The sequence below is a fragment of the Trichechus manatus genome, unplaced genomic scaffold (assembly GCF_000243295.1).
Source record: "Trichechus manatus latirostris isolate Lorelei unplaced genomic scaffold, TriManLat1.0 scaffold00042, whole genome shotgun sequence".
Lineage (NCBI taxonomy): Eukaryota > Metazoa > Chordata > Mammalia > Sirenia > Trichechidae > Trichechus > Trichechus manatus.
In genome coordinates this window covers 5987696-5999494 of record NW_004443978.1, presented here as the reverse complement: position 1 = coordinate 5999494, position 11799 = coordinate 5987696, and the positions used below count along the sequence as shown (strand labels likewise).

General features: G+C 43.7%; 1 pseudogene; it reads right to left on the bottom strand.

Annotated features, from left to right (window-relative positions):
- Positions 1-10252: 10252 nt before the first annotated feature.
- Positions 10253-11507, bottom strand: LOC101354673 (RNA-binding motif, single-stranded-interacting protein 2-like; annotated as a pseudogene).
- Positions 11508-11799: the final 292 nt, after the last annotated feature.

Genomic DNA, 11799 nt, shown 5'->3' with positions numbered 1-11799 from the left:
ATTCTCTGTTTGGCTTAGTTTTTTGGATCTTTGTTGTGGAGGGACGGTGTGGTGCTTCTGCCTAGAGCGCCATCTTGCTGGAGTCTCCGCTTATTTTTATTTTTGTGTCTAAGATGTGTCTCTTGTAGGCAAGATATTGATGGGTCATTTTTAAAAATCCATTCTGTTACTCTATATCTCTTGATTCACGCATTTGACCCATTTACATTCAGTGTGATTACTGATAGGTATAAATTTACTGCTGTCATTTTGTTGTGTTTTTTTGTGGCATTGACGGCATCCACTTACTTTTGTGTACTGAGTTCTTTTTGTTTATGGATTTTTTCATTTCCTTCATTGTTGTTGGTTTTGTGTTTACTGAGTCTTCATGGTTTTCTTCTTTATTGTTCCAGTGAGTAGGTTTATTCATTTTCTCTGTGGTTACCCTGAAATTTACCTTTATCTTTCTAAGTTTAAAACAGTCTGTTATATTTTGATATCGCCTTGACTTCCTCTCCATATGGAAGTTCTGTAAATTATTTATTCCTCTTTTTATTTTGCAGTTATTATTATTTACAGATTGACATCTCTGTTTCCGTGTTTTCAGTCTTGTAGCTTTATTTCATTTTTTGAGAATTCTTTGTCTGGCTGGTATGTGGGTGATGTTGTCATGTATCTTAATCTCAGGTTGTTGTCTGATGCTGTTGGTTCTCTGTGCAAAGGACTCCTGTTAATATTTCTTGTAAGGTTCTTCTGGCTTTTCCAAATTCCTTTAATTTCTGATTATTTGGAAATGTCCTAGTTTCACCATCATATTTGAGAAACAGTTTTGCTGGAAATATAATTTTTGTTTGGCAATTTTTTCTTTCAGGGTTTTATATATGTCATCCCATTGTCTTCTTGCCAAGATAGTTTCTGACAAGAAATCAGAGCTTATTCTTATTTGTTGCCCTTTGTCGGTGACAGTTTGTTTTTCCTAAGCTGCTCTCAGTATTCTTCCTTTATTTCTGGTTTTGGGAAGTTTGATTATGTCTTGGGGACTTTCTTTTGGGTTCTATCCTGTACGAGGTCTGTTGAGCTTCTTGGATGGATATCTTCTCATCTTTCATAATATTAGGGAAGTTTTCTGCCAGCAAATCTTCAAAAATTTTCTCTGCACTATTTTTTTTTTTTTTTTTTTTTTTTGGGTATCCTCCTGTTCTGGAATTCCTATCATGTGTAAATTATTCCTCTTGATGGTGTCCCACATAACTCTTAGGGTTTCTTCATTCTTTTTTTTTCCTCAAACAAATTAGTATCAAGGGATTTATCCTCTATTTAGCTGATTCTGTCTTCCAGTGATTCAATTCTAGTCCTGTGTCCTTCAGTTAGTTTATCTATTTCTAAAATTTAATTGTTAATCTTCTGGATTTCTAGTTGCTCTTTTTGTATGGTTTCTAATTATCTATTTATTTTGCCATTTTGTTGTTGTATTGTTTTCCTGAATTCTTCTAGAGTTTTGTCTCTGTTTTCCTTGATTTTGTCTCTGTTTTCCTTGATCTCTTGGAGGATCCTATATATAAGTCTTTTGAATTCCTTATCTGGTAGTTCCATTCTCATTTTTTCCTCAGGAAGGTTTTCTGGGCCTTTATTTTGGTCACTTGGTTGAGCCATCTTGTCTTACTCTTTTATATGATTTGATATTGTCTGTTGTCTCCGAGGCATTAAAGTATTATTATATTTACTTATTTATTGTATGTTTATTCTCTTAGTCTTGATTTCTTGTTTTGTTTTGTTGTGTTTTGATATCTTTGGGCAGGCTGGGTGGACATGCTACTCTGGTCACTAGTCTGGCACCACTGGGGTGCTCACCATCTGTTTCCAGGTGGGTGAGACAGCAACTGGGAGTGGGGATGCAGGCTTCTATTTGCTGGTTGTGCAGGGCAGCTGAGGGCCGGCTGGGTGGGTGTTGGCTGTCATCTGTCATAGATCCAGTGGTGCAGGAGCAGGTGGTTATATTTGCTGAGTGGATGGTGGGGCAGGTGTTGCGGGTGTTTGGGGCAAGTGGGGGATGCAGTTGTCACCACTTGCTGGGTAAGGGGAGGCATGTGAGGCTGGAAGGTGCTTCTGTGTTCATGCAGTCACCACCACTCACCAGTCAGGGGGGTGTGGGTGGTGGGCGAGTGTGCTCAAGGTAGCACAGTTCCCTCTATTCACCAGGTGGGTGGGATGTGGGTAGTGGGCAGGTGCGTATGCAGTTGCTGCCACTTACTGCTTCAGGGAGGGGGAATGGGTGTCAGGCAGGTGCACACATTGTCATACAGTCACTGCCACTTGCCAGTTTGGAGGGCGGGGAACAGGTGGTGGGCAGCCGTGCACAGTCATGTGGTTGCCATTGCTCACTGGAAGAGGGGAGGAGTGGGTGGTGGGCGGATGCATGTGTGATCGTGTGTATACCATTGTTTGCTGGTTCAGGGAGTGGGGGGGTGGGTGGCGGGTGGGCATGCACATGGTTGTGTGGTCCCTACCACTCACTGAGTTTGGGAGGTGTGGGAGGCAGGCCAGTGAGTGTGTGGGAGCATGCTTACTACTGCTCTTTGGGTGGGTGGGGGATAGTGGATGGGACCCCATTGAGGGGGGCTTATATTATGGTCTCTGATTGTGCGGGGTGGCCAGGGTATAATATCCTCTGCCACTTCTTATCAGGAGTGTGGGTGGAGGGGAAGTGTGCCCTTTTGACTAGCAGACGTGTGGGTCCAGGTACTTCCTATCTGCTGCAGCCAACAGTTGGGACTCCCCCCAGTAAAGTGTAAGGGGGAGGGCCACCTGGTGTTCAGTCGGGTGGGGGATCTTCCACTGATACTCTCCTGATCCACTGCCTTGTGTGTGTCACCCACCCCGAAGGTCAAGGACTGCCACTCTTGAGTATATCTGACTCAGAATCTTGACTCCCTCCCTGCTCTGTGGATAGCAGGATCCCTAGAATTCTCACCCTCCTTTCTGTATTTTCCTTCCTTAGATTTGGATCACAATCCGCTCAGCTTGTTTCTCTCCAGGTTTGTTTGTATAGTTTTTCTGGCTCTTATGGGCATGCTGTGAAGTTGCCTTCCTGTGCTCCTCACCCGGGGTTGCTACTGGCTTTGTCTCCAGATGGCCACATTGAGCTGAGACAGCTAGTAGAGCCCCTTCACTCAGTTTCACTCCTCTTTCACTGCATTCATTCAATTTTTTCTTCCAGTTGGTGTTCAATTCTTTATCCTTCCTTTTTGATGTTCAGGTTCCAATTGTTATCTACATCTGTTTCACTTGGTTTCTTGAGTCTTTGCTGTTGAGGGACTGTATGGTGCATTTGACTATTTCTCCATCTTGGCTCTTCCTCTCACCCTCATTCTTTTTTTTTAAATTGTGCTTTAGGTGACAGTTTACAGAGCAAGTTAGTTTCTCATTAAACAGTTAATACACTAATTGTTTTGTGACATTGGTCACCAACCTCACAATGTGTCAACACTCTCCACTCCTCCACCCCGGGTTCCCTGTTTCCATTCATCCAGTTTTCCTGTCCCTTCCTGCATTCTCATCTTTGTTTTTGGGCTGGTGTGCTGATTAGTCTCCTATACATGATTGAACTACGAAGGAAGTTCCTCAAGTGTGTTATCGTTGGTCCTATAGACCTCTCTAATCTTTGGCTGAAGGTAAACTTCAGGAGTGACTTCAGTGTTGCTTTAAAAGGGTGTCCAGGGACCATACTCTTGGGATTTCTCCAGTCTCTGTCATATCAGCAAGCCTGGTCTTTTTCTTTTTCATGAATTTGAATTTTGTTCTACCTTTTTCCTCCCACTCTGTCCAGGACCCTTTGTTGTGATCTCTGCAAGAGCAGTGGGTGGTGGTAACCAGGCACCATCTAGTTGTTCTGGTCTCAGACTGGTGGAAGTTGTGGTAGTTGTGGTCCATTAGTCCTTTGGACTAATCTTTCCCTTGTGTCTTTGGTTTTCTTCATTCTCCTTTGCTCCAGCCAGGATGGGACCGGTAGATGTATCTTAGATGGCCACTTTCAGGCCTTTAGATCCCTGTTGCTACTCACCACAGTCAGATGTAGAACATTTTCTTTATACACTATCTTATGCCAATTGAGCTTGATGTCCCCCGAGACCATGGTCCTCAGCCCTCAGCCCAGTAGCTCGGTTCCTCAGGGCGTTTGGAAGTGTCTCTGAAGCTTCTATGACTTTGCCCTGGTCAAGTTGTGCTGACTTCCCCAGTATTGTGTACTGTCTTACCGTTCAGCAAAGTTACTGCTTATCTACCAGCTAGTTAGTGTTTTTCCCTTCCCACCTCCTCTCCCTTGTAACCATCAAAGATTGTTTCTTTCTGTGTGGAAACATTTTCACGTGTTTTTATAATAGAGGTCTCATACAGTATTTGTCCTTTTGTGATTTTGTTTTTCTATTCTCTATTTCATTTATTTCTGCTCTGTTCTTTGTTATTTCCTTTATTCTGGTGGCTATGGGCTTCTTTTGCTGTTCTCTTTTTATTTGTTCAAGTTGTAGGACTAACGTTTTGATTTTGATCCTTTTTTTTTTTTGATGTGTGCACTTATTGCTACAGATTGACCTCTGAGCACTTCCTTTGCTCTGTCCCAAAGATTTTGCATGATGTATTGTCATTATCATTTGATTCTAGGAAATTTTTTATTCCATCTTTGATTTCTTCTATTACCCAGTGGTTTTTAAGCAATGTGTTATTCAGTTTCCATATATCTGATTTTTTTTCCTTGCTCTTCCTGTTATTAATTTATATTTTTATGACACTGTGATCAGAGAAGATGCTTTGTATTATCTCAGTGTTTTGAATTTTGTTGAGGGTTGCTTTGTGGCCTAAGATGTGGTCTATTCTGGAGAATGTTCCATGTCTGTTGGAAAAGAATGTATACTTTGCTGCTGTTGGGTGGAGTGTTCTATATATGTCTATGATGGCCAAGATGGCTGATTGTGGCATTTAGATCTTTTGTATCTTAGCTGAGATTCTTTTTAGATGTTCTGTCCTTTACCGAGAATGGTGTGTTGAAGCAGTAGTTGTAGAACTGTCAATTTCTCTTTTCAGTGCTGTGAGAGTTTGTTTTATGTATTTTGGAGCCCTGCTGTTGAGTGCATAGATATTTATTATGGTTATGTCATCATGGTGGATTGTCTCTGTAATCATTATATAATGTCCTTCCTTGTCTTTTATGATGGATTTTGCCTTAAAGTCTATTTTATCTGAGATTAGTATTGCCACTCCTGCTCTTTTTTGGTTGTTGTTTGATGGATATATATTTTTTCCACCCTTTGATTTTTAATATATTTATGTCTTTGTGCCTAAGGTGTATCTTTTGTTGACAACATATTGATGGGTCATATTTTTTTATCCAATCTGTCACTCTTTGTCTCTTACGATGCATTTAAGCCATTTACATTCAGTGTGATTATCAACAGGTGTTTGAGTTTATTGCTGTCATTTTGTAGTGTTTTTTTTTGTGGTGCTGACATTTTCTTTGTTCCTCTTACTCTCCAGTGCTGAGTTCCTTTTGTTTGTGAAATGTCTTTTCATTTATTTTGTTATTGTAGATTTTGTGTTTACTGAGATTTTATGTTTTTCTTTTTTCTTTTGATGAGTAGGTTTGTTAACTTTCTTTGTGTTTACCTTGAAATTTACCCTTATTTTCCTAAGTTTGAACTAGTCTTTTATTACGTGATATTGCCTTGACTTCCTCTCCATTTGAAAGTTCTATACCTACACCATGTATTCCCCTTTTTGTTGTTCTTACATTTTCGTCATTTACAGATTGATGTCTCTAGTTCCCTGCTTTGAATCTTTTAGTTTATCCATGAAAGGTCATTACATAGGTTGGTATTTGGCCAATACTGACCTGTGTCCTAAATTCAGGTTGTTGTCTGATGCTGTTAGTTCTCTAACCAATGGACTTCCTTTGATAATTCTTGTAAGTTTAGTTTGGTTTTTACAAACTCTCTTAATTTCTGTTTATCTGGAAGTGTCCTAATTTCACCATCATATTTGATCAAGAGCTTAGCAGGATATATTATTCTTGGCTGGCAATTTTTTTTTCTTTTAAGGTTTTGTATATATCATCTTATTGCCTTCTTGCCTGCATAGTTTCTGCCAAATAATCTGAGCTTAGTCTTATTGTTCCCTGTTTTTATGTGACTTTTCATTTTTCTCGAGCTGCTCTCAGGTTTCTTTCTTTGTTTGGTTTTGGCAAGTGTGATTATGATATTTCTTGGTGACTTTCTTTTGGGGTCTATCCTATATGGGGTTCGCTGAGTTTCTTGGATGGTCAACTTTTCATCTTTCATGATATTGGGGAAGTTTTCTGTCAGCAAATCTTCAATGATCCTCTCTGTGTTTTCCATTTCTCCCCCTGTTCTGGAACTCCAATTAGATGCACATTTTTGCTCTTGATTGTATCCTACATAGTTCTTACGTTTTCTTCATTCTTTTCTCGGATTTTTCCTCAAAGTGGCATCCATGGATTTGTCTTCAATTTCGCTGATTCTGTCTTCCCTTGTTTCAAATTTCCTCCTAAAACCTTCTATTGTCCATTTCTGAAATTTTGTTGTTTATCTTTTGGATTTCTACTTGCTCTTTTTGTATGATTTCTAATTGTTCATTTATTTTGACGTTTTGTATTATTTTCTGAATTCTTCTACAGCTTTGTCTGTGTTTTCCTTGATTTTGGCTATGTTTTGGTTGGTTTTTGTCCATGTTTTCTATGATTTTGTCTGCGTTTTACTTGATCTCTTTCCTAATCTCTAGGAAAGACCTGAATATTAAACTTCTGAATCCCCTATCAGTTAGTTCCAATGCCTTTTCTTCTGCCAGAAGGTGAACTAGTGCTTTATTCTGGTTGCTTACTGGAACCATCTTGTCCTTTTTTTAATATGCTTTGATATTGTCTGCTGTCTCTGAGACATTCAGGTATTATTTTCTTTATTTATTGTAGGTTTGTTTATTTCATCCTGCTCTTTTGTTTTGTTTGGTTATGTCTGGACCTGTGGGCTGGGCATGCTTTGTTGCTTGCTCGTCTGTGTGCATAATAGTTCTCACCACCTTGTCCAGGTGTGCAGGCTGGTCGCTTAGCTATGGTGTAGCAGGGCAGGTCCAGTGGGCAAGGGAAGGGTGGAGATGGGTCATTTGTCTGCAGCATGAGCAGAGCTGGGGTGCTAAGCAGAGGAGGGTGGTTGCAAGCCAGTGGGGATGGGCCTGGAGTCTGGGCCAGGTCCCATCAGGGCTGCAGTGGTCAGCAGGGTGGGGGGTCCAGAGCAGGCAAGGAGGGGCCTGGGGTCCAGGCCAGATCCCATAGGGCCATGGCAGTTGGCAGGAGGGGTCTGGAGCTGGCAGGGAGGGGCCTGGGATCTGGGCCAGGTCTACTCAGGGCTGCAGCTGGCAGGGTGGAGGAGAGAGGTGAGGAGGGTGAAGGCAGTGGCAGAGGGGGCTAGATGGAGGAGGGCAATAAGATGCGTTGGTACTGTGGTTTCTGGCAGTTGGGGCTGCCGGGATGGGGCAGTTACAGCTGCTGTTCACCGGAGGGGTGGGGGTTGTAGGAGCATGCTCCTGTGGTTACCAGGTGAGAGTCTGGGCTCCTCCTTGAGTTGCAGCCAGAAAACATGGTCCTACTTAGTCCTGGGTATGTCTGCCCCATACCTCTACTCCCCTTTGGGAATTCCATGGAAGTGCCTTTCTGCATCTGGTGTTGTTGTTTTTATTACAAGATGGCCATGCTGATCATGTCATTTGGCTGAGAACATCCACTCCGTATCTCTATTCCTTCCCCATTTTCTGTCAGTTTCTTCTTCTCCTCATTGACTTCTGATCTAATTCTTTATCCCTTCATTTAAGGTTCATGGCTTCAAGACTGATGTTTGTATCTGTTTTACTTGTTTTTTTTTAGGTCTTTGTTGCAGTGGGATGACTTAGTGTGTCTGACTAGTCCACCATCTCAGCTCCTCTCACCCTCATTCTTAAAGAACAGTTTCACTGGATAGTATTCTTGGTTGACAGTTTTTTTTTTCTTTCAGCACCTTACATATATCATTCCATTGCCTTCTGGCCTCCAATGTTTCTGAGGAGAAATTAGCACTGAATCTTATTAGGGATCCTTTGTACGTGACTGTCTGCTTCTCTCTCACTGCTTTTTTTTTGTAACTTCAGAATTTAAAACAAAAAAATCATGGCCATGTAAGCATTGTCTAAATATAGAGAATGCAGACAGAATCAGGAGTTCTGGGTGGTGGGGGGATGGGGGAGGGGAGGCAGCAGTGAACAACAGCAGGCCCCCATTGCATTAAACCTATCATAGCAAGGCTCTCCCAGTCTATTGTCAATCAGATGAACAGGCTTCTGGATTTGTTTTCTCTCTCTAAGGCCAATGACAAGAAAGTAGCTATGGCGTACTTTCCTTGACTGAGGGCTAGAGACGCGAGAACAAGAGCTATCTACCCAGTTATCTACCCAGCCAAACCCTTCTAAAAGGTTGCTGGGCTTGCAGCCATTTTACATTGGATAAGCCCTTCCTGAGGCTGGAAGCACCCATGAGAAACTTTATAGTGGCATTTTGTCTTCTACATTTTATATCCTACCCACTGCCCCCACTTCCTTACTCCTAGGATGTACAAAGGGACAGTCTGGGGGTAGGGAGCCTTGTGACTCTCAATTTTGGGGTAGGTGGGAGCAGAAAAGCTGGGCTCAAGCTCTATTCACAACAACCCTTACTATGGCTCCTTTTCCCTCTGCCATCTTCCCTGTAGCCTATTTTGCCATTCCTAACACACACCTGTTTCTCCATTCTCCATCATTTGGCTTTCTGTCCTGATTGTCTGGTGAAGTGTTAGCCTTGAAGTGAAGGAGAGCAGAATTCGCCTTTCAGTGGGTAAGGGAATGCCTGGGAGAAGGCAAGTGCAGGAGCTTATTTCCTAAAAGATGGGCAAAGGCTTTCTACCCATCTGTCTCCACGTGCATGGAGTCAGGTCTTACAGAAGGAGACTGAGTTGAACAGCAAGATGTAGGCTTTTTTTTCATGACTCCTGATGCTGAGATGGGATTTATTGCCCAGTTTTCTAGCCTAGCTCCCTGTTGTCCTTCCACAAGAAGGAAAATTATTTCGCACGACCTGGGTTCTGCAGGAAAGGGGCCCAAACAAGTCAGGGCAGGTTGCTCTGGACAGTTATGGCAGCTTTGTCCTTTCCCACCCCTGCACAGCACACACACACAGCCCTGACCTCCATCCCACTGCATACGTGTGCACACATGACCTGGGCACACACAGCCACAATCCTTTCAAGGATGGGTTTTGCTAGATGCAGAGGTGCCAAAGGTCAAAGCCTGAGGGGACTCAAGGACCTCAGTTCTGTCTCTCCCAACTAACTGCATGTGTATCAAAAGGCCCTGTGTGTCCAGGGTGGGGGGTGGGGAATTTACCAAATCCTACTGTGTAGGAGGCCGGGACAACACTGTCTATCAGGGTTTCTCAACATAGACACAATTGACATTGTGGGCCAGATAATTCTTTGTTGTGGGGGCCTGTCTTGTGCACTGTAGGACGTTAAGCAGCATCCCTGGTCTCTACTCACTAGATGCTAGTAGCATATCCCAGGCATAACAATAAAAAATGTCTCCAGATATTGCCAAAAGTCCCCTGAGGGACAACGTCACCTCTGGTGGAAAACCACTGGTCTCTAGGTGAAACGCTGACCACCTACAGTGGGGAAGGAGCTTAAGTGGATTCAGCAAAGTCACAGCTGCACAGGCTCTGGGCTGGGCGCAGCGATGTGTAATGGGGAAAAAGAGTGGCTGCGGGACCCAGGGCAGAAAAAAAGATTCTCTAGGAGGCAGGAAAGCAGCTATGCCTGAAGAGCCGCAGCTGCAAAAGACACGTCCTCAGGTGTGCTGGCCCCAGCAGTGAGCAGAGTTAGTCAGAAGTCACTAAGTCCATTTTTCTGGAACTTGCCAGGGTAGACGTAGTCTTCATCCAAATTTGGCTCAAGGGTGGCTGGCTTCCAGAGGCTGCGGGATTGTCTCTTTCATGAGTCTAGGTCACATGTCTGCTTCCTGAGGCAAGGCTAGTCAGTCTTTTCTCCCAGGAGATGGCAGGGCAGGCAGAGGAAAAGCCACTCCCAGTGCCTGTTTAGTGTTCCACTTTGTTCCTTGCCCAGCCCCCAAAATATTCCACACGAAATTTAATTCAAACAAGAAATCCACAAAACTAAAAATTGTATAAAGTCAAAGTAGGCAGGCTCTGCCACTGTTACCTGCTGAACTGGAAAGAATAGATCCCATGGTCTGAGGGAGTATCCACTGTCACTTGAGTCTGCTGGCCGCTACTCTCCTCAACTGAAACATTGGAAGAAGGCACGGGGGTGTACTGGGAGATGTAAGCTCCTTGCATAGCTGCAGCTGTTGGCATATATGCGCCCGGGCTGCTGAGGGAGAGATGGCCCAGTTGCTGGGTCAGAGGTCCCATCATGGAGGCAGGCTGGAGAGAAAAGCGGTGATCCATCCCTGGTGTCAGAACTGAACCTGAAGGCTGCATGAAGTATGACTGGTGGGGCATCCAAGATGCATTAGGTACTTGTAGAGGAGATGTCTGAGTCATTCTCTGATATGAAGACATAGGAGATGGAAGATATGGGGATAGTGCGGACTGAGCAAGCATCCTGTTGGGAGTGATGTTATAAGGAGCTGGGTAAAACCCATTCTGAAGAGCTGTGGTGGGGTCATAGGTCAAGGCCATGCCACTCATATCTCCATTCCTTGGCCAGGCCCATCCATGTTCCACAAATTTTCCTTGGTTCTGTCTTTTCTTTGGCCCACCATCAGCAAATTTGCAAAGCAAGAGATCAGATGGGGCTGGTACTCCAGAGGTGTCTTAATATATTTTCCATTAAAGTGGGTGATGATGGCTTCACACTTCTTTGTGGACTCCATTCTTGCAAAGCCAACACCTCTGCTGGTCCCACTGGTGTCTCGAAGGATTCGGGTGGAGATAACCTGGCCAAACGGCTTCAGCATCCCTCCAATTCTTGCTCATCCATTGACAGTGGGAGGTTTGAGATGTATAAATTTGTGGGGTCCTGCTCCTGTTGCTTTGCCATCTGTGCCTGCACACCACTGGCTTTCAGCGCTGTTACAGCTTTCTGTGCTACTGAAGGACTGTCAAAGTCCACAAAGCCATAGCCTTTGCATTTGTTTGTGGTCTTGTCCAGTATGGCCTTTGTGGAGACAATCTTGCCATAGGGCTGACATAGCTTAACGAGGTCCTGGTCAGTAGTGTCTGGTTGCAATCCCCGGATGTACAGGCTGGTTTTGCTCAGTTGGTCATTTCCATTACTCCCACTGCTGCTGCTAGGGTTACTGTTGCTTGGACTAGGTGGTGTCATCTGCTGAGCCAATGACACATATGGCTTCTTGTTGTTCTTGTTATAGCCAAAAGTCGGAATCCCAGGCCTGGAAGTCACTGATAGCAGCATTTTCTCTTTAATCTTAGGGAGCTGAGAGAGAGAAGAGAGAGAGATAGGGAGGGGGAAGAGAAAAAGAGGGAGAAGGGAGAGGGAGGAGAAAGGGGGAGAAAAGGAGCAGGAGGGAGAGAGATGTGGGGCCTATCGTTACTTTTTGAGAGCCTAATTGTGATGTGTCTTGGTGTAGATCTCTTTGAGTTTATCCTGCTTGGGGTTCTTTGAGCTTCTTGGATGTATAGATTCATATCTCTCAATAGACTGGGGAAATTTTCTATCATCATTTCTTCAAATATTCTTTCTGTCCCTTTGTCTCTCTCATCTCCTCCTGGAATTCCCA